The following is a 23,962-nucleotide window of genomic DNA, read 5'->3' on the forward strand; positions in this document are numbered from 1 at the left end:
AGGAAGAACGGAAACAAATGTGACTCACTGTGCCTGGTGCTCAGGTATCCACCTCCTGGGTTATCTCGGTCTCTGTGTCCCCCACCCTCCCCTGCCCCCCTCCTCTCCCTCCTCTGCATCCTTTCTCCACACCTGCTTCTCCCTGCCTCCTCATTCCTCTCTCTTCTGCATCCCTCCCCTCTTTTGTACCTCCCTTCTCTCCACCCCAACCCCCTTGCCCCCCACCCCCACCCCTGCTTTTCTTCCTTCTTTATCCCCTCTCCCTGAAGTAATGCTTCTCTGTATGTTCCTGGCTCCTCCACTGGAAGGACAGTCAGCCTTCTGCAGGACACCTCCAGTGTGACAATTCCTGAGGCCACGTGTCATCCCAGTGCTCCTCGGATGCATGGCCGATCTTCAGCTGCTTCCCTAGTCCAGAGGGGTCACATTTACAGTTTTCTCCTGGTTCTTCTTTTTTTCTGCATCGGAAAGTCCACAAGCAGGCAAGCCAACTGGGCAGGAAGTTAGGCTTGCTACACACTGCTGAATGAAGTCAGGGACCAGCCTCTCAAATTGCTGATTTTCCCAACTCGATCCAAATGAATTTCTGGACAAACAACGCTTATGAAGACGTCTTTGAATATTTCCATTCAGTGAAACACCAGGTTTCTATTCCCATTTTACTGTGTTTTCTGAACACTGTGTTCTAATCACATGGAAACACTTGGCTTTTAGGGCCTGTGGAAATGCTGATGGCTGAGCTGCCAAAGAATGGCAGGGCTGGTCCGCAAATGAACTCAAAGCCAGTAGCATTTATTCAGATTTAGTTTAAGTCACATAATCTTTGGGGCCTGCAAAAATTCAGCTGAGAAGCACGGAGAAGAGGCTTTCTCCAGGGATCCCTTGGCACTTTCTGCTTCCGCTTGGATCAGAAATACCATGAGACCATCTTTCCCGCGTGCCCCCTTTGTAACATTTCAACACTCTGGCTTTCACTTGCAGATGGAGGGGAACAGAGGGAGCCCAAGAGGAAGGGAGAAAAACACAGCTGAACTTTTCTTAACCTAGAAGTTATTGCAGCTTTTACACGAAGGTGCCGGCGGGCCAGAACCTCCTCAGGGGAAGCCAATCGCCTTGTCCTAGGAAACCACGAAGGGACCCGCTACCCACACAGAGTTCCTGTGGAAGGCAGTCATTTCCTGCCACGTCCTGGAAGCTTTGAGTTGGGGTTCACCTTCTGACCCTGCCAGCCCTTCATCAGTCTTATTCCTTCACCACTGTCACAGAATCAGAAATTAAGCCACACACCCAGCCAGACACCAGCTCTGTTGCTCATGCAGTATGTTCCATGTCAGCTTGAAGATGTGTGAGTGGATGGGTTGCTAACACTAACCACAGTCCTTGGGCCTGTGGAGCTGGGAAGTAGCTGAGCATTTCCCTAGGCTGGGGCAGGAAGGTGTGTTTGTGTGTGTGTGTGTGTGTGTGTGTGTGTGTGTGTGTGTGTGTGTGTGTGCGCGCGCGCGCACTAGGGCTGGAAACAGGACATGCTTGCGAATGGCTATGGCATTTCATTCTGGGTTTAAGGAAACATTCTCAGGTGATTGTGGACATGGTTGCACTACTCTGAGGGGATGTGAGAAACCAATGGGTTGTGCCCTTTAAAATGAGTAGGTTGTGTATATGTGAACTTTATCTCAATGAGGCTGTCATATTGAAAGGAAAGACACAGTCATGGTCTTCAGGCCTTGCAATGGGACTTGGCAGCTCTTCTCTTGAGGAAGGAGTCCATCTCCCCATTGGCCTGCTCTGACTTTCTTAGCACCTGTGTTGCCCAGAGGATATGCAGGAGTGAGGCTGAGGAAATTGTGAAGTCAGTGAGGCATTTGCCTTGCGAACACAAGGACCCGAGTCGAATCCCCAAACTCACATTTAAAATGCTGCTTGTTGTGCCACGTGCTTTCCACCCCATTGCTACAGAGTCAGAAACAGGTAGAACCTGGGATGCATTGGCCAGCCAGCCTAACCTGTGTGGTGAGTTCTAGACCAGTGAGAGACTGTTCACACAGACAGACAGACAGGCAGACAGACAGACAGACAGACAGATAGATAAATTTAAAAAATACTGGGCAGTATTTAATTTGATAGCCGAAGCTGTCTGTCTTCTGGCTACACACACACATACACATACACACACACACACACATACACACATATACACACACAGACACAGACACACACACACACACACACACATACACACACACACACAGAGAGAGAGAGAGAGAGAGAGAGAGAGAGAGAGAGAGAGAGAGAGAGAGAGAGAGAGAACTAAATACAGTTTTGAGCTTTAGTTCTTGAAAGCCCATGCATGCCCTGCTAGCTCTTACTTCAGCTAGATCTAACCCATTGAAGACATGAGCCCATGCAGCAGAACAGAACCACCCCCAAGGCCATACTATTCCATCCTGATAGCTACAGCGTTAGGAGGGGCTCATCAGCTTAGATCAGTCTGTAGCAGTGGAGACTTGCAGCTGAGCTACAGACTCACCAGACACTAGGAATGACTGTTCTGTTTAATATCTAGTGCTGGACTATTTGTCCTGTGGCAATAGCTGATATCAATTGATTTTTTTTGGGGGGGGAATCCAGAAATTGTGGAGAAGAATCTGAGCACCAGTTGATGCTTGGACATTCAGCCTTTGGCCATGACTTGTTTGTTTTTCCTGCCAAATGTCTTTCCTTCGTAAGTCATGATGGAACTTGTGCTTGGTTAGATAAGAGCCACTGGTTATAAGCTGTGTGTCCTCAGATGGCACAACTGTCCTTCCGGGCTGTGACAGTTAGCTTGAATTGTCAACTTGACACAACCTAGAATCACCAGGAAAGAGTCTCAGTGAGGGATTATCTACATTGGGTTGGTTTATGAGCATGGCTGTTGGAGAATTACTTTAAATTAATTGATGTATGAAGACCCAGCCTGTTCTGGGTGGTGGCACCATTCCCTGGGCTGAACTGTCTAAGAGTGAGGTAATGAGGCCGAGCACAAGCAAGCAAATGGGCATGCATGCATGTGTTCATTTCTCTCTGCTCTTGGCTTAAAGTGAGGTGCCTAGATGCAAGTTTCTGCCGTCTTGACTCCCCTTCTGTGATGGACTGTACAGCCTCGGCTGTGAGCTAAGACAAAGCCCTGTCTCCACAAAATGGCTTTTTGTCAGGACATTTTATTACAGAAACAGAAATGAAACTAGGCTGCAGGCAGTCCCTGAAGTGGCATCTTGGGGCATTTTCACACAACTAGGCGCTTGGGCTGTTTGGTCACACATGGGCCACAGCCTCAGCATCCTGTTGCATCCATCACAGTTCATTCTTGGGTACTGGGGGAAACATCTCAGAGAAGTATAAACTAGGATTGTGTCCATATCCAAGTATATGGAAAGTTCCTGCTTTGAGGCCAAGGAGCCGAGCAGGGGGTCAGACTTAGGACAGGGCAAAAGCTGAGGGCTGGCAGTAACAGAAGGACAATCGGAGGCTACCTGTGGGGCAGCCAGAAACTAAGGAATGCTTCTAAGGAACTGAGGGACTTTTAAACACTTTATGGGGAGGGGGATGGCCATCTGTGGTTTCAGGCAGGACACAGATTGGGCAGAAGGCTGTGATGTCGCTGTTAGTTGCTGTTCTACGGTCCTTGTTTCTACAAAGAACACAAAATTGTTTATTTGTTTGTCTGTTTACTTACCTTACTTACTTCTTTGTTTATTGGTTATTCCCTAGACAATTGAGTGTGACAACGCATTACACGGCATTTACATTGTACTCAGGGTTAGAAGTCAGCTAGAGGTAAGGAATGTGCACAGCTTATGCTGTGCCTCACCCCAGAGGGACGGCTGTGCAATAGGCAAACACCAAGGTCCAAGACCAGTAAGAAAGAAACAATTATGAACACATATCCTGTATGACATCAACCCTGCTCACTACAGCCTTCTGCCATGCTGTGGCTATTAAATGTTGGCATGGGCTAGTAGGGTTGAAATTTAAATCTTATTGACTTCTCACTGATTTTAATCCAACTTTAAATAGCCAAATAGAGCCCCTGGTAGCCTGGAGAGAGAACACTGTGTAATGAGTAGATGCATGAATTTTTGTCATAATGCTTGGATAAGCCATTTGTTTGCTAGACTATGTTGAATAATGACTAAGTTTCAAACCTCAACCATTGACACAAGCTTCTGGTACCCAGTGACAACTACCCCTATATATCCATCCAGTGTATGTCCATGTTAAATGTCCATTGTTTACAAGGTGTCCTGATTTGCAAAACAGGACTGAAACCAGAGAGCAGAGAGATCATTGAAAAAATGCGAGGGTATGGCTAGGGAGTCAAATCAGAGGATAAAAACGCTTGATGCATGAGCATGAGAATCTGAGTTTGAATCTTCATAACCAACAATAGAAGTCAGGCATTTGCCATGCATGCACCTATAACACTAGCTTTGTGAGGGGAGGAGATGGCAGGGTCATTGAGGTATACTGGCGGCCAGCCTAACTCCAAATTCAGTGAGAGATCCTGTCTCAAAGTAATCTGGTGGAGAATGCTAAAGAAGGATGCAATGAAATTTTCCTCTGTCCTCCATGGGCACACACACACACACACACACACACACACACACGAAAAGATGGCCTTAACAACATTTGGAGTCAACTTATTTAAATTTGAATGTTGAAAATTCATAGCAAGACCATCAGCACATTCAGAAAAGATTTGTGTTGATGCTACTGGCTGGCAAGTTTGATTTCTATTGTTATTGAAGATGATGTAATTGTGGCTTAACAAGAAAAATTATTAAAGGGATTATGAGCTTTCTTGCAAAATCCAGAGAGAAAAGGTCAACAAGAACACCCACCTACAAACCTCTCATGTATTAGAATTTCAAATGAATCCCACTCTACAAGAAAAAAAAGAAAAACATAAAACCAGGAAGACAGAAAACAACACCATTCAAAAAGTGAGTTAAAAAAAAAAAACCCCTAATTTATGTTGACTTTATTATTCTCTTGGTAAAAAGCAACTTCCACATGAAATGAGGACTTTGAGTTCTAACTTTTAAGGAATTGGCATGCTTGCATCAATTTTTAAGAGGTTTTATAACTAATGAACTCGGATTTCTTTTGGCATGGCATAAAATCCATTTGTACAGCTTTTAATTAAGGATGCAGCCTAGGCAATTAAAAGGAAAGGAAGGGACGACATCCCACGTCCTGTGAGAACTCCAGTCGGAAAAATTATGGTAATGCTGTGTGTCCTGAAGTCGTCTCTGAGTGTCACAGAGAGTGGTAAGGAGTTACCCCCACCACACAAGGACACTTTATGTAAGGCTAATAATTAGGAGCATTTAATTTTGATGTGTATGGGCCTTGTTTACCTCTAATCTCCCTGGCATTTGCTAGGGGACTGGGATCCAGCAGAAGGATCATCTAAAATTGAGTTCAGAAAGCAGAGACCGGGTCAAACTCCCAGCCCATAATACAAATACTGCAGTTGCCTCATAGACAGGGGAATTCCTAATGTGGGTTTTAATATTTAAAGTTGTCAGTGCCATTATTGAGAATATTGGGATGCTTTCGTGCCTAACTGATTAAAATTACATTTGGAATAATAAATGACATGTAATGTACAAATAGCCGTCTACTCCCACATTACTTTTTTAAAGTCTGAAAAGTCTGAACAACTGTAATGGAAAGTGGCCTGAGGTACTTCAGGGACACTTGGGTTGGGGGCGGGATACAAACTGGAGCCAGCTGTTTTGCTGTAAAGAGTGTGACACAAGTCTGGAAAGAGCCTCTGCCCTCATCAAACTGAAGGGAAGTCTCCTCTGTAAGCACAGGCCCACTTCCTTCCTGGTCTCTGGATGACTGAAGATTTCTGTTAAAGTCAGTCTTAACCCTGCTGGGACAATCCAGCCAGCCCTCCGGTTGACTGAATCCAAGCTTTAGTCTTTTATTAAACATGCAGGGCAAACTTCAAATGGATTGTGTGTGCTTGGTAAGGCCTGTCAGGTCCTTATCAAAGCCATCTCAGTTCAAGAAGTCTTTATTTTTACTTTCTGTGTATGGGTGGGTGTTTTGCATGTGTGTGTGTGTGTGTGTGTGTGTGTGTGTGTGTGTGTGTGTGTGTGCGTGTGTGTGTGTGTGTGTGTTATGTATTTGCAGTGCCTAAGGAGGCCAGAAGAGGATGTCTGATTACCCTGGAACTGGAGTTACAGACAGTTGTAAGCTGCCATGTGGGTGCTGGGAACTAAACCCAGGTCCTCTTGCAGGAGCAACCCGTGATTTTAACCACTGAGCCATGCTCCCCTCTTCTCGCCTTTCAGTTTAATTTCTTTAGGGTCAAAGCCATACCCAAAGCAGCACCTTTCACTGTGTCCTTCAGAACACTGGGTCCCATCCTTCTGAGGTAGTCCTCCTGGTGGGGAAGATGAACTCAGACTCATAGTAGGACCCCACATTCTCTACTGGAAATAGGAGAACCGTCTTAGGGTGTATATGCATCACTTGGCAATTTTCCCAGTTTCCCAGGCAAAGAGCCAGAAAGAGCCTTGGGTTCTTCCCTTGTCCTCTCTCCAAGTGTACCTGGAGAATGGGACTGATGCTCCACGCTCCTGGGATGAAGATCTAGATGAGGCTGGAGTGCCCCAGGCATGAGAGATGGTCATCACTGCCTCCCTGAACACACCAGCCTCTCCTTTACTGTGAAAACTGACAGTTCTTTTAAAAAAAGTTCTTATATTTTCCAAACAGTTTTAGCTTTTGAGAGAAATGATTGGCATGTGCAAAGTGCTCCCATACACACCAACAGCCTTCCCCGCTCCTTCCTGTTCTTATTAGCACGTGCATTAGCAAGGGACCGCTGTGACAGTAGATGGACTGTTAGATGATGATGATCCAGCCCACCGCTGACATGAGAGCTCTTTCTTAGGGGGGCAAATTCTGTGAGTCTTGATAAATGAGAAACAATGTGGTCTTCCCCTGGCAGTGTCACATAGAAGAGCTCCCTGCCCTAAAAAGTCCCCTGTGACTCACCTCTTCATCCCTCCTTCCCTCTAAAAATAGAGATGGGATCATGTTATTCCCGTTTACAATTATTAAATTAAAATGGCTCCCCAGTGCCTCCTGTACTACACACCAGCCTATTAATCTGCTGTGCCCCACTTCACCTGCAGGAGTTACCCAAAAGAGCCCAAGTCCTTAGCTGAGAGCACAGGAAACCTTCATGCTACAGATGATTTTGACTTGCGCAAAACGACCATCACTAACATGGTATTCTGGGTATTCTGGACCACAGCACTGGCTTTGGGATGTGGACACAGCCCCTCTGCTCCCCACCTGCCTGACCCTGAGGTAGTGCCCACCAACCAAGTTTTCCAAGACCAAAGTCTCAGTGGGAAATATTTACAAAAAAAAAAAATAGGAAGTTCAGTGCAACCATGTGGACAGTTGGAGTACATTTCTTTCACTCATGGCCAAGATGGAGGGCCCAGCCTTTCAATGTGGATATCATACTGTTTGCTTCTACACTTCTGAGTTTCCACGTGACACTTTTGAAAAGTCCTGAGTGTTATCTTCTCCAGCTCTCTTTCTACCTTGTCCTCCTGCTCCCATCCCAACTGAAATCTTTCAGGTGGGTGACTACAAGACAAGATGTTTTCTGGACACAGCAGGGAAATTGCACAAACACGTTCACAGCTCTTGTGATGATACGGGCAAGACCCGGGCAAACCCAAGCCAGACAAAATTCCAGCTGCAGAGGGGGGATGGGCACAAACTATTGGCATTTGATAGTTTCTGGGAGAGGGAGACTTGGTTCTATTTAAGAGTATGACTTCTATGGTAGGTTGATCACCCTCCAGTGAAGGCCACACATCCAAATTGGGGTGTATATGGGAGAAGTTGTTAGATGAGGGATGAATATGGTCAAAACACATTGTACGGAATTCTCAAAGAACTAATAAAAATGAGATGTAAAAAGAAACATACATACACACCACCACCACCACCACCACCACATATTATACTGCTCACCCAGGAAATATCAGCAGCACGCAGACATGGAAATGAACACGAATCTCTTAAGCTGCTTTCTAGAAAAGTCATATTAAATTCAATGCCTGCCCAAAGACATCTGGAACATCGGCCAGTCAACACTGGTTTGTGTGGTTAGTACTCACAGTACTAGACTTGATGTGCAGTCATGGCATTGCCAATGATTTCCATGACTACAGCCCTGGGTGTTTTTTCCATGTCCTGCCCCATCAATGCAAGACTGCTGGAAACACTGGCCTTTTGTGCCCCCTTTCATTTTAAACTCTACTCACTTGTCTTGCTTTGGCTCTGCCCAGCCATCTGAGCTGACTTCCCTTGCAACTGGGAAGACCCTGTTGCTCATCTGTCCCCACTGAGGATCACACAGCCCGTTTAATCAGGAAAGAACTGTATTCCGTGAGTCATGGTTTCTGTTTTTCTGAATCAAGCCTGCTTTGTTGTTGTTTTTATTTCCAGTACAAAACAGGGTTTGTGCCTTGAGTCTTGGCTCTTCATCTCCTATAAATGGGAGTTACCTGTTGTTGTGTTTTTGTTGTTGTTGTTGTTTTGTTTTTTTTGTTTTGTTTTTTTGTTGTTGTTGGTTTTAATGTTTGAAAAAATGTCACCATATAAATTCCAATCTTTCTTGGATAAACATTTAAACCTATAAATTTACCTCCACAGGCCTCTCTAGATATATATTTGCATGTAGCCAACTCACGGGTGTCCCATTACCAGTGTTGTACATTTCCATCTTTGTGTTATGATTTTCTCCCTAAACTATGGTTTGTTTGGTAATTCTCTTAGTTTTTGAAATGTGTCTCATTTTGTTTCTCTAATTATGATGATTCAAATATCTTCTTGATGGATTGTTCTTGCTGTAATGGAAGGAGATTCCTTTATTTTAATTATTATTTTCTCTGTATCAGTAGTGTGTCTTTCTTTCAGTTAGGTTGTATTTTTGCATGTCTTTATTAAGGACACTTTCAGTTCGCTCTGTTTTGGGTCTATTTCTTATAAGAAAAAATGTGATTTTTAAATGCTCCTGATTTTATGATTCTAATATATCTTTATTAATTCAGCAATGGATACCTTTAGAATAAGGACTTCCTAACTTCCTATATTCCATTTATCAACAAGTGACTTTGTGTGTTTTATTCCTCCACGTTCTCTGAGGGTTTCATTTTTTCCCATTTTCTTCATAATTTTCGCTAAGGACCTTATTCTGGTAGTTAACTGAAACAACTTAACTTTCGTTTCAAAATAATAAGAGCCCAAACCTGATGGTGTGGGCCTGGAATCACAGCTACCTAGAATACTGATATTGGGGTATCCCAACTTCAGGCTCACCTGGACTATAGGAGAAGTTCAAAGTCAGCCCACAGAACTTAGTGAGACCCCCATCTCAAAATAGAAAATAAGATGTGTTGAAGATGTAGCTCAGTGGGAGTGTACATGCCTAGAAAGCAAGAGGCCAGGTTCAAACCCCAGCACTATTATAAAATAACCAATATCATCTCATATCTATGTCTAACTTGCATGCAAAATTGGAGTTCTGGCTAATTTTAGCCACCCAAAAAATGGATTCTCTGTCTCATCCCCAACTCCCTTGTCACTTGTTTCTGAACTTGAGTTCACTGTACAAAGAACAAACAATTAATTATGATTCCTTATTGTCAATAATTAATTAAATCTATCAATGCATTTTTATCAGTGTTTGGATGGCATTTTTAATCCTTTGTTTATCTGAAAATAGCTTCAGTTTTCTCCTCCGCCTCCTCTTCTGTCTTCTCCACCCCTCAAGAACCCCAGGCTAGCCCTGAAATCCTGATCATCCTGCCTCTATCTCTTAAGTGTTATTTCCTTTATTTTTCTCCTTAATTTTTTTTCTGCTCCTGAATAATATTCATCTGAGAACAGAATTCAAAAGTTGATTTTTTTCCCTCCTCATAACTTTGAACATCTTAAGGCTGTTTGCAGACTCTGGGCTTCTTCTTCCTCTTACTATTCTTCTTCCTCTTCTCCTTCTCCTTCTCCCTGTTCTTCTCCTTCTCCTTCTCCCTGTTCTTCTTTTCCCTGTTCTTCTTCTCCCTGTTCTTCTTCTTCTTCTTCTTCTTCTTCTTCTTCTTCTTCTTCTTCTTCTTCTTCTTCTTCTTCTTCTTCCTCCTCCTCCTCCTCCTCCTCCTCCTCCTCCTCCTCCTCCTCCTCCCCCTCCTATTATTATTATTCATCATCATCCTCATCATTTGCAACAGAGAGATCATGTCGTCTGTCCCTTCAGCTTTCTCGTAGTAGGTAACTTCCCAGAAAGTTTTCTGCATCTCTTGAGTCTGTCTGACTTCACTGGCATTCTGTAGTTTTCCTACAGTGTAGTATTGATTTTTGTTCTAGTGAATTCGCAAACCACCCTTTAAACCAGAGGACTCCTACATGCCTTCAGTCTGGGGTGATTCTTAGATATTATATCCTCAGCTAATGATTGCCTACAGTAACCTTTATCTTTGCTTTAGATTTTAAATAACACTGATGTTTATAGATTCCAGAAGAGTCTGGGATTCTCTTCCCTCCTGATTTAACTCTTGCTTTCTTAATGCTGTTTGTGGGAAGTTCTCATTGCGTCTTCCGGGCTCACTTCTGTCATTCAACAGAGTGTGCTTCTAAGTTGGCTCCTCAACAGTTTCCCTTCTGATTTACATCTTCCAGAGTCCCTGCTGGCCCTTCTTCACCAAGGCCACTTTGTCCTAATGCTCCTTTATGTCCCAATTCCTTGTCTTTTAAAATGGGTGGGTCTTTTAGCAAATAATTTTTAAGGACTGGCATATAACTCAGCATGATTGCACTGCCCCAGACTCTCTTTTTCTCCTCTGAAGAGTTTAGAAATGACTCCTGTTTTGACTTTCTCTGGAGCACGTGCCTTCTCTGCTGGTGACTGTGCCACACTGCTCAACACCCGGTTGGTCACTCTTGGTTCCTGGGTGTACTGTGCTTCTGGTCTGTGGAGAGGTGAGTTCCTGCTCCCCTTCCTGCTCCCAACCTGACTTGGCTGGTCTGCCATCATCACATGGCTCCTCTGGACCATGTCCACCTAAAAACCTGTCATGAAGAGTTGCTAGGGACACTATGGGTTCTGTGACTGTTGTCGCTACAAGTGGGCTTGGACAGAAGGGTGTCTCCATTGTCTCTTTCTCTCCAGAAGGCAGCTTCTGGGGAGAAACAAATATCCTGTGGCCTAGGCATCTCCTTCTAGGCATGGGAGCCTCCAAATGGTTCTACAGAAGCCTGTGTTTCCCAGGGAACACAGGTAGGGTGGTGGCTTCTGCAGCAGCTACTACCAGCTTCCAATAGAAGCCTCAGGCTGAACCTATTCTCTGCCTGTTGTGCTGGTTCGAGAATCCAGTGGTCTTGGGCCTTGTTTCTGTGTTCCTGCAGGGTTTATTCTTATTGCTTCCTCTCTTGATTTATCTGTCACTCTGTGTGTTTGGGATTCGAGGTGACAAGCTATACCAAAATATCAAAGTTCTCTTTTCCCATCAGCCCCCACATCTCCCTGACCAGCCCCTCTTTCTCTAAGTATTGGAGTTTGAACAGAGGGCTCACATATTCCAGGGCAAGTACTGTACCATAGAGCTATAGCCCCAGCCACTGAAAAAAAAAAATCACTTGCGGAAAAAAAAAAAATCATTTGCTAAATTGGTCAAGCTGAACTGAAACTTAGAATCTTTTCAAAACATCATCTCTCTGTCTGTCTATCTATCTATCTATCTATCTATCTATCTATCTATCTATCTATCTATCTATTGTGTGTGCCTGCATCAGTGTATATATGCCACATGCCTGCAGGTGCCCAAGGAGGTCAAAGGGTACCAGATCCTCTGGTAGTCATTAGAAATTATATGTTTAGTATTCGGGAGCCTGAGGCCTAATATACTAAACACATAATTTATAGTGACTACAGACCATTTGGTTATACATCAACCCTTATTTATTTGTCATTTTGTTTCACTATTTCGCCTTTCCAATTACATCTAACTGTAAATCCAGGATACAGGATTTAAAATCCTATCCACACTATAGAATAGAATTCTCAGAATAGAGAAGTCTGGGTCTAAAATGTCTAAGTGCAGCTACTTGGGAATGTTGATGGTTATTGTTTTTCTCCCGTAATGACTAGTTATTTTCCACCCACCTTTTGTGGATGTGGTGCAGGTGTGGCACTGGTTAGAGGTGTGGTCACAGGTATGAGTGTGGAAATAGGTTTGAAGATGTAGACATGGGTGTGGAGATGGGATGCGAATGTGAATGTCACAAGCAGGGACGTGGGTAGAAGCAGAGGTGTTGCGGGAGGGTGGGGGATTTAAAGGTGAGATGACAGTCCATCTCCTCTCCTTCCTCTTTCTCTTCTTCTGGTCCTTGCTCCATTCTTCCCTCATTTCTCCTTTTCTTCATTCTTTTCTCCCTCCAAACACTTCTCTCTTTTTCCCTCCTTCTTTAAATGTCTGGCTATGTAGCCTAGGCTGCCCTTGAACTCTCGATCTTCCTGTCTCAGCATCCTGAGTGCTGGTTAGACATCTAAGACTAGAAAAAACTATGATTGTTGTAAAACACTTGAATGATAGAGAAAAACAAATAAAAAGAAAATGAAAACCCACTGTCCATGACATGATGATACATACTTATTTTACATTAATGTGATAAAGACAAGATTGGGAGTAATTGGTTTTTTATTTTATTTTCAACCCTAAACATGTGGTTACCTTTCTAGTCACTAAAAAGTCTCTGCAAACTTGCGTCCGTGTTTATTATCTGTTGGTGTTTGGATGGCTGTCTTCTAATTTAATCCATTTTATGACCGACTAAGTCATTTCTAGTCTCAGGCCCGGAGAACAGCGCAGCAAGTGTTGGAAGCCTGAGTTGTCTTCTGCCACCCTCCCTGCCTGCCTCACTGGATACAGCTGTGCTCCTTTCCCAAACCCAACTCTGATGTCCGCAGGGCAGAGAGGTGGAAAGGGGCCTGGTTGTGGGAGCAGATGTGGACAAGTTGCACATGGGGTCGGGGATGACCATACAAACTTCAAAAGCCATGTTTTGGGAATGTTTTTCTCCGAGCAAAAGAGCGCTCATGAAAGGGTTTCCAGAAAATACAGGGCGTCTTGTGAGTCACGGATGCTCTGCAGAAAGGAGGTTAGGAGAAGGCAGGTGAACATGGAGACTCAGTAAGTCAGCTCCATGAGAGGTAGTGGTACCCAGCAGGAGGACAGGAACACAAGTGACCAGACGGTGTCTGGTCTGCAGGTGAGTAGCCAATTTCCCAGGGTACATTTGCTGATTACAGGTCACGGGGCGAGGGGAGGAAACATTGTGTTCTGAGCGTGCAATGTGACTGTGGACCCTGTGGAACTGGGAGGCCAAATCCACCCTTCCTTCCCGAAGTCGCTTTTGTCAGAATATATTTGGTCATATTGATGAGAGAGTAAGTAGGGTATGCATTGATGAGAATGACGATGGGGAAGCCATGAGCGCCAGGGGGAGGAGGTCACCTATGCTACGGGAGCAACGGATGGTGCAAAAGAAAGGGATGTGGGAAGAATTCTCCCTGAGACAAGCGACACCGGGCCGGCGGAGCAATGCTGAGGTCGGGTTAATTTCACACGTCTAGACTTCAGAAGAGCAGCCCAGCTGCAGACACGTGGCTTTCAAAGCTTTGGATTGCAGTGGCTGAGAGGGAAGAGTGAGACGGCCGGGTCAGCCCTCAGCACTCAGGGGACTATCGGGCAAGATCTGTGGCACTGGCCTTGGAAAGCACGCGCTGGATGCCGAGCGGGACCCAGCGCTGACAGAGATCTCAGCACACTAGAGACTGGAATCCAAACAGGTGCGGACTGAGAAGAGGATAAAGAGGGAGATGGAGACGGGGATGGAGAAAAGCCCCCGAGGCCTGTTTATGAAGAGCCAAGGCCCCAGCGTGGGACTCCACACCCCAACCAGACAGAGAGCTCCTCCATGTCTCACGCACGGCAACATGAGATCAGCTTGCATGGGTCAAGGTGGGGTCTGGGAACACCTGTGCTGCTCAGGCCCGGAGACTCCAGGCAGCTGGTTCACTGGCATCATCGAAGCCCTTTAAGCCTCGACAGGAACCCACACAGATTGTCGCAATGTTGACACCGTTGTGTGGGTCCCTCATCAGTCTCAGGGTTAGAGTAGCTCTCCTCCTTTGAGAGCCTGCATGCCTATCGGAGCAAAGTCTGGAACCAGAAGGAACGGCATTCAGTGCAGTAAGGCCAGCTGGCATCTGACAGCAGGTGCCACCTTGGGGTGGGTGGCAGCTGGAAGGCAGTGTCCCATTGTGCCTTCCTGATGGAGGCCTCAGACGTGGATACAAAGGAATTCAAATTAGTAGAAGAGTAAAATCACTGGGGACCAGCAGGTGCCCAGTGTCCCAGTTAGCAGCCCAGTGGCACTCAGAGCCTCCTCAGGGCAAAGCCTCTCCCCACACACTGGCTGCTTTTGCATTAAGGTAAATGGTCGCAGTATCGCACATCACAGCCAAGAATGGATGCAAACTGTAAATCAAAAGCATAAAATATATGAATGGAGAGAAAATGCACTCTGGCTGTAAGAAGAGACATCTGTTGGGCTCCATATAATATAATTAACAACTGGAACCAAGTGGAAGCAGAGGATTGCCCTGAGCCCCCTGGGAAGAAGCCTGTTTATTGTGATGACCTCCTGAGACCCAGGAAGAAATATACAGGGTCATCTGAGACCACCAGGAGGGAAAATACTTATGCTGGGAGGAGGGATGTTCAATGTTTAAAAATGTGTGCATACCACTCAGAAATGAGGAGGGGCTGCAGCAGCTTGTACAGTGACATCATTCTACTCCCCAATGCTGGTAGTCATGGGTCGTCAATGGCCCTGCCATTTCTTCCTTTCTAGGAAAATACACATGGGGTGTCCATGCTCATTGGTCCACTCCCCCAAGGCCCGTTAGTCTGTGACAAGCTACTGTGAGTTCACTCCTTCAGTTAAGTCAGACCACATGTGACACTGAGAGACAGAAGGAACTTTTGTTTGCCTTTTTGTTTTGTTGGGATGAAGGAACAGCTTGAGAAGTTGTGACAGTGACAGAGATCCCCACTGGTTATGCAGGTTGCTCAGGTCATGCCTAGGTCCCAGCCCTGAGTACACCATGTCTCAGGGCAAAAGCCATTGTCCTTGTAGGTGACAGGCTCAGATGGCTGTCCTAAGGAAGCACACTGATTTTTTTTTTTTTTTTTTTTTTTACTGAAAAGTAATTTTGAGTCAAAGGACTAGACCACATAGTTAATGCTAGGAAGTCCATGTGGGATTTGAGGCGATTCACAGAAAGAGGCTTTCTCTATAAGGCTTGTTGCAGTGAGCTCCTGGGATGTGAACCAAACATGCAAACAACTTTAATTAATATTTTTCTTGCAGTGTGTCATGAATGAATGTACCTAACTGTGGGAAGGAGGTATCTTATTTAGTGTTTCTATTGCTGTGAAGAGATACCATGACTACAGCAACTCTTATAAAAGAAAACATTTAATGGGGTGGCTTACAGTTTCAGAGGTTTAGTCCATTATCGTCACAGTGAGACATGGTGGCATGCAGGCAGACATAGTGCTGGAGCTGAGAGTCCTACATCTTGATTAACAGGCAACAGGAAGTGGTCTCAGAGACTGGGTGTGGCTTGAGTATATATGAGACCTCAAAGCCCATCTCCACAGTGACACATCTCTTCCAACAAGGCCACACTTCCTAATAGTGTCAATCCCTTTGGGGAGAATTTTCTTTCAAACCACCACAGGAGGTCTTGTGGGGAATAGTCTTCCAATCTCTGAGCTCCTCTTTGCCATCAAGCTCCTGGATGACAATATTGGGCAAGCCAGGAGCCTGTGTTTTCGGGATATTTTTGACAGTTCATCTTTAAATGGCTTGAGCTTGTTTTGCCAAGCTCTGATAGACTTTCAGTCTTTCTCAGGAGTCTGCAGCAGGGTGGTCTTGACCATAGACACAAAAATAAACTGACATTCAAGGACAGGAAACATATGCAATTCCCGTCATTGTTACAATTATAGACTTTGGTAACCATAGTATGTGATAGTTGTAGATGGTCATAGTTAACCATAGTATGTGCATAATTGTAGATGGTCATAGTTAACCATACTACGTGTGTAGTTGTAGATGGTCGCAGTTAACTATAGAATGTGTGTAGCTGTAGACAGTCATAGTTAACTCTAGTATGTGTGTAGTTGTAGATGGTCATAGTTAACCATAGTATGGGTGTAGTTGTAGATGGTCATAGTTAACCATAATATGTGCATAATTGTAGATGGTCATAGTTAACCATAGTATGTGTGTAGTTGTAGATGGTCATAGTTAACCATAGTATGTGTGTAGTTGTAGATGGTCATAGTTAACCATAGTATGTGTGTAGTTGTAGATAGTCATAGTTAACTCTAGTATGTGTGTAGTTGTAGATGGTCATAATTAACTATAGTATGTGTGTAGTTGTAGATGGTCATAGTTAACTGACAGCATTGACTACCTACCAGTGCCACAACATAGTCCCTTGAAGGTCTGAGGTGCTCACACATCCCCTGCACCAACACAATTCTTCCAAGACTGAGTGTTAAAGCAGGCATCACCCCTCGCCTTGGTTAGCTAACGAGTTCCATTGGCTTTAACACCTTTTTTTCCACCATCGCCAAGATCTTTATGCCTTAAGCTTTGGCCTGTACCTCCTGGTTACACCTCTACCCGGAGGCCCAAGTGACCTTGCACATGCCAGTGTGCCACACTGGGTCTCTTTCTCTGTAAAGGTCTTCATTGTTGGTCACTTTCTCCTCCTCACCAACTGTATCTTAGTAGTCACCCATAAAGTTCTGATCCTCCTACTTCTACCTCTGTAGTTCCAAAAGCCACTTGGGTGTCACTCTCCAGGAAGGTGATTCATCCCCAGCATGCCATCTTCACCTTCTTTTGCACTCTGTTCTTCTGAGTATGTGGGACCACTCACCTCCATCCTCCAACTTAGGAGCCCTAATCATTCTTGGTTTCTACCCCTCAGTGATGAAGATGTCCACTTTCTTTTCTCCACATTCCCAAATTACAGATGTCAATGGCACTGGTGTCTGCTGGCCCTGCCCCACCTCCTCATTGTTCTTTTATTGCCAATTCATCTTCCAAAAGTACAATTTCTCTCTCCACAACAGCTGCTTGGTGTCTGGTTGACATGAAGTTCTGGTACAACATATTAGCCTGTTTTCTCCTGCTATCATAGAATTCCCAATGCTAGCTTGTTCCAAGTGAGTGGGTAGTTATGGTTATAATAGAATGCCTGATGCCAGGTGAGTCAACGAGAATGGGTAGCTATTTGACTCATGGTTCTGGAAGCTGGGAAGCCCAAGAACATGCATTAGCATGTGAAGAGCTTCATGAAGAGACATCTACCCCTAGGATCCTCACCCTATATTATAGCATTTCTATTCTTTGGGACACCATCCTAACTAAGCACCCTTCCTAGCAAGGTCAGTGTTCATTCTCAAAGACATAGGCTCTGTAATGTAATATCTTTCATCAGACCATACCTTCCAACATCACTTCACTGGGTGGGGACTTAAAATATATAACATATGAACTTTGAGATGCACAGTCAAATAGATGCACACACCATAGTTTTTCTTTGAAACCCTGTAATGACACCTTGCCACAAGCTGGGACATGTAGTTGGCTCTTCTCTGTGTCCTGCTGTGCATCCAAGGCACCAGATCTTGGTACTTTTCTTCAGTTTCCTTTCTTGCCACATGCTGCTTCCACAGCACAGCTCCTACTGTTTTGCCCAAGCCACACTGCCTTGCCTACTGTCTCCCAGGCTTGTGCTGTCTGGACCACACACTCTACCACCCAACTTAACTCCCAATGACCATGTCATATCCTGATGCCACCCCAGTGCCATCTTACCTCTGGGACATACACTATTCAGTGCATGTCTCAGGCCCTCCATCTGTTGCATTGCATCATGCATGTTTCCTCTGCCCCTTGCTTCCTCAGTAGTGAATAGTGTCTTATCACCTCGGGACAGCTGGATGCACACCAGGGCTTGCCACCTAGGAAGCATCAATAGACATCTATTGTAGGAGCCAGTGGAGACTCAGCATCTTTCAATATGGACTCTCTAGATGCCTCGCCTGTTCCTGGATGTGTCTCACTCCTATATTTTTCTCTCCTGAGTTCCACATCTGTTTACTAGCTATTGTCTCTGAGTTCTCATTACTAACAACAAGTGACTGGGCCTCATCTCTGACTGTCCCTTTCAAAGACCTTTTTTTCCCAGTCAATGGTACTGTGATCTTCCCGGGGCAAGCAGTTGCCACCCAGAGCCTTTCTTCTAGTTTCTCTTGTCACTTTCTAAACCATGACCAGCTCTGAAGGAACTGCTGCCATGAATTCCTCCAGATGTTCTTCAGACGCTGCCTATGTGCTAAGCTTCCTCTCAGCCATCAGTGATGAGCAGAATTCCCCATCTGCAGCAGTTGCTAGGAAGGAGGAAACAGCCCAGAAAGATCTTTATGATAGATACCATGAATACAGTAATGTGAGGATTGGAGGGGAGGCAGCATAGTGAACATTCTTAACTGTCCTGAAAATATACATTCTCCCTCTCTCTCTCTCTCTCTCTCTCTCTCTCTCTCTCTCTCTCTCTCTCTCTCTCCCTCTCCATTTTTTTTAACATTAACAAGATAATCTGACTTTCCTTGAAGGAAATCATGTCTCCCCCCACTCCCCCCCAAAAAAACCCAGAAATAAGATGAAACATAGACTTGTTCTCTTGATCACCTGCCCAAGGGTTGGTCTTGAGACATGATTCTGATGGATGAGATGGAGAGGGGGTCCTTTGAGGGGCACTGACTCTTTAGGCACCTCCTAGCTCCCTAGGTCTTCCATCTTACTTTCTGGGATGTAAACAGGATGCTAAAGTCGCCTATGATTACCACAGTATCCAACAGAATAGAAGTTCTAACAAGGGTGACAGAGCAGGAAAGATTTGAGTTGCAAGCACCGAGTCCCACCCCCAAACCCAGCTTCTATCTTTCTGGCTTTAGGAGGAGAACTTGCACCTGATCATCTCACAAAGCCTCTGCTGTAGGACCCGCCATGCCCAAGATCACATACCACTGGGAATGGGACTGCAGACCCATCCTTCCTTTATTCCCACCTGCATGCAACCAGCATACCACTGTGCAGCACACCAATGCCTAGCCAGCATCTGTGAAAGTCCTGCCTGGTCTACTGGGCCATGTTAACTCTCCATAACAGTCTCTGGTTCATGGCATCAAGTCCTACACAGTCTGTTTGCTCTTGTTTGAGTGACGTCATTTGAGTATGGGATTGGAAGACATTTTCAGTGCTGATCAGAGTCCAGCATTGAGCATGCTGTCCAGCTCCTTGAACATTCATGGTACAAAAGGACAGTGAGTACTTTGGCTCCTTTCTATAGTCTCACCCCTGCCCTTTTTTAACCTTCTGAAGTTCTAAAACTCATACTTGACATCTCAGAGAAGGAATATGGACTCTCTTAACAGATCAAGTGTGTTCTATTTGTTGGTGCTGTCTGGTCCAGGGTATCACATGAACCTTTCATAAATGCTGGCCACCAATAGCAGCTCTCACCTTCCCTTTGGGTCCATTCTCTGGAAAGTATTTAGGTCTATCTGACTTTGTTTTCCCTTAACCCTTAGTCTACAGACATGCATAAAGAAGATATACATGTTAAGTAATGTTGATAGAGGCATACTGCCCACTCACTGGGCTGTGAGACCCACCTGGGATCATGTTTTGTCCTGCATTAAAAATGTTCTAAAATATCACAGGACTCAATAAGTTTGGTTAACAAGAAAACTACATTTGAAAATGCTGAATAACTAGAAATGGGAAATGTGGGCTCAAAGAAGAACTCAACTTGGGCTCTGGTCTTTGTCCAGTCTCTGGAATTTACGACTTGTTAAGGAGTAACAATGACCAAGGTCTGTCAATTGAAGAAGTTGACACGAGAATCTGCATCTTTGTTCTATATTCCAGTAAGATCACGGCAGGGGTGGTTTCCCTCTTGGTGACCTCAATAATTTGTAATTTTATAGAGAATCAAACCACATTTTCCCAATGATATCAGTTCATTTAGTTAGACTCCTTTTAGGGTAGTATTGGTGCATATGACACAAAAATAGGCATAAAATTCACACACACACACACACACACACACACACACACACACACACACACACACATCATTGTTCCTCTAACTCCTATCAAGTGGTGTGAGCTCCTCTAAGTCAACAGAAATCTAGCTAATAGAATTCTGGGTGAGGGGGTGGGTTGAGGAACAAGGCCACCTGACAGAGAAGCCTTCCCTAGCCTGTGGGCACCATGGAGACTCACGAGGCCATCTTGAGCCCACATTGCATCCCTGCTGCCGGCACCAGTTAGAACAGTTCACTCTTGTCTCCCAATGAGTTCTGACTAAACGCCATCAACCATATGACAGGGTCTAACAAATATCAGCACTCTGCCAGGTTCAATAAACACCTTTTTCAGGGTAATGGTCTTTAATGAGGACACCAGCCATCAGCTAGGTTGGGAACACACTGTAATTATTACTGGGCAAAGATGTCTGGAAGGAGACCTGTAAGAATAAAGGATCAGGACAATGTAGGGGGAGGGAAGCTCATAAAGAAAAACCACTCGAGCTCTAAACTTTATGCTGGCAGGAGGAAAAAAAAATAATAACTCAAGTTTTAGGGATCATTTCCAAAACAATGTCAACAATTTATCTAGGGATCCAGGGGTTAAATAGTCACTCATGTAATCCGTGCCAAATTTTATACATCTATAATTAAGTCAATGAGAGAACTGGTAACTTGCTTGATGGAGCACTTGGCTAAATTGGATCTATTACATGGAGCAAGGAACACCTTCCATCAAAATAATCCTTTAGGGTCTGCCGGGAATGTCATGGATGTTTCCATCATAGCAGCTGAGACAGCCTTTGCCCCCAAGGAGCTCAATATATTATGGCTGTGTTTGTGTATGGCTCATCTTCCCAATTAAAAGACCGAAAGGTCAGACACCACCCTAGACATAGCCCAGGAGCATGGAAGCGGGGGCGGGGGGAACTGCTTCACATTGGGATGGGAAGGTAGGCATGGCTCGTTGAGGGAGATGTATTGTAATGTATTGCATTTATTCGTGGAAGGCTAATTTGTTGATTGTGTGCACTGTTCAGGAGCTGAAGTGGCCCCGGGGAGGCAGAAGTGACTGAGACCCAACCCTGTCCAGTTGATGACAAACTCAAGTGTGGGAGACTTGATAGGTCTAGAGGACAAAGAAGATTTTGACAAGTAAGAGAGAGTAAGGGAAGAGCATTCTATAAATTGACACAGTGCAAGTGACTGAGATGCAGATGTGCACAGAGGGAACAGTTAATATGGAGAAAGGGCTTGGTGGTCACCGAGTACCTACTATGTGTCCCAAACACAGTGACAAGAGCTTTGTACATTTGACACTGAGAAGGGCTCACAGCAACTAGGAAATGTTTTTGTTTTTAATCATAATTTTATGGAGACAGAGATAGTTGCTGGGGAAACTCAACAAATCTCCTAGATGCTTGTGGCCAGTTAGGAGCAGCACAGGATCCACTTCCAAGTCTTTCTGATAGCATTTTGTCATAGGGTTTGACTAGCTCTCCAATCTGCCTGTAATATGGGTTGTAGACAGAGAGGAAGGACAATCGGCAAGGAGCCATTGGAAGCAGGACTAAACAAGGCCACCGATGCCTAACAAAATCTAGTCAGGTGAGTGACAGGTTTGGTGGAAAGAATGATCAGGCAATATGTCCCGGTGATGGAGTGGGGTAAGATGAATGGAATCAGGAAGGTTAAAGAGGTCAGCTGGGAAGGTGGATGGTGAACGTTTCTGTTGGTCTCAAGTAGGCACTCGAATGGCTAAGGGAGTGGGAGGAATGTCTAGGGATTTAGTCATGCAAGGAGAATAGGGAAGGTACCTAGAGTAGGCGCTGGCTTTCTTCCAGGGTCCTACCAGCAGATTGCTTAAGTCAATTGGTGCCCCAGGGAGACAAGCACTCTCTTCCCTCACTTGCCTCCAAATAGGTTAATGGGCTGTTTTCAATCCCAGCCCAAATAGATAGATAGCACTAAAGGAAAAGTGGAAAACAAAAGCTTTAACAGTGTGCAGGATAATCCCACCTGTGGGGAAGTGGAAAGTCTGGGTATTTGTTGAGACCATTGAAATGACAAGCAATAATTTGCTATGGACATTTCCAGGGAGGGCCCCCTGGGGATCCTGTGGTCAGCATGGCATTTTGCAACTGGGTAGTAAATTTTGGGAAGTCACCTGGCTACCCTAGGTGAAGCAGATGGCTCTGTCTTCCTCTGTTTCTGGAACTGTGATCCTCAAATAGAACAACTGCTTTTGAATCTGAAATCTTCCCTTTGATTCCAAGACATTTCTGGGTCTCCTTCTAGGGCAGTGTGCATGAATTCAGGAGAAGGTAGCACCTCTATTTTTAATCAAAGACAACTGTAATTAGGGAATTAAATCTGATATAAACAATATCAGGGAATATACTCCAAGCTCAAACAGAAGGAACAGACAAGCCTTTCTTTGTTATCTTGATATTAAGAGACAGAGACCCAACAGCTAAACAGATGCTGGTTTTTGACTGTACAACTTGGCCTTGTAAGAACCATCCTGTACTCTGCCCCCTCTCCCCTCCACCTGCCCAGCACTGCCTTTTCCTTGGGGCATGAGCTGAATAGTTTAACTTGATATTTTAAAAATGGAGATGTTTTAAGTCAGGATACACATTAATAGCTGACTCTTACAGAAATGGCCAGGCATTATCAGGTATGCTAGTAATCCTAGCACTCAGGAGGCTAAGGCTAGAAGATTACCTGTTCCAGGATATCCTGGGCTACATCATGAGACCCTGTGTTCAACAAATAAGTAAATAATCAATCCATATACAATGATAGGAAGCTGTAATTTTAGTACCATTTGTAGATGAGGTGAGTACCTAATATACAGAGGAGTTACAGGCTGTAACATGCATCTCCACTAAATCAAGAAAGAACACCCAGGACAAAAGCATTGAGGAGTCTCCCCCTCAGCCATAAGCCAACTGGACAGTGAAATCAGCATAGTTCCTGGGAATGTGGTTTTGTTTTTGTTGTTGTTGTTGAAAGAGGCACTTTGCCTTTTAAGAGAATCTTAGCCCGGCAGCTCATAAACTATTTGGTTCTCCCAAGCTTATCAATGACAAAAGGGAATCTACATTTTATCCACTTTCCAGGAACTATTTTATTTGACTGGGTAATATGTTGCTGCTTCTCTTTTTATTTTGGATTCTGCAGGTGATTTTTTTTTTTTTTTTTGGTTTTTTGAGACAGGGTTTCTCTGTGTAGCTTTGCGCATTCCTGGGACTCACTTGGTAGTCCAGGCTGGCCTCGAACTCACAGAGATCCGCCTGGCTCTGCCTCCCAAGTGCTGGGATTAAAGGCGTGCGCCACCACCGCCCGGCCTCTGCAGGTGATTTTAATTGTAGTAACACTATAAATTAATTTGCTTTCATTCTTCCACAGAAGCACCCACATCATGAGAAAACCATTTCTCATAAATACTTATGACTTCATATTTGTTAGAATTTATCACTATTATTATTACTATAGTACATTAAAGCATAAAATGAGTTTCTGGCCCCAAAATGAATTGATTGACATCACAGAAATAGTAAGCTCATTGTTTGGCTCTGAGCCACCAGGATGCCAGATAGCAAATGATAATTTTAATAAGAGAAAAAAATTTAATT

This window comes from Peromyscus californicus, unplaced genomic scaffold (genome assembly GCF_007827085.1).
Source record: "Peromyscus californicus insignis strain IS unplaced genomic scaffold, ASM782708v3 Scaffold_4__1_contigs__length_199733344, whole genome shotgun sequence".
NCBI lineage: Eukaryota > Metazoa > Chordata > Mammalia > Rodentia > Cricetidae > Peromyscus > Peromyscus californicus.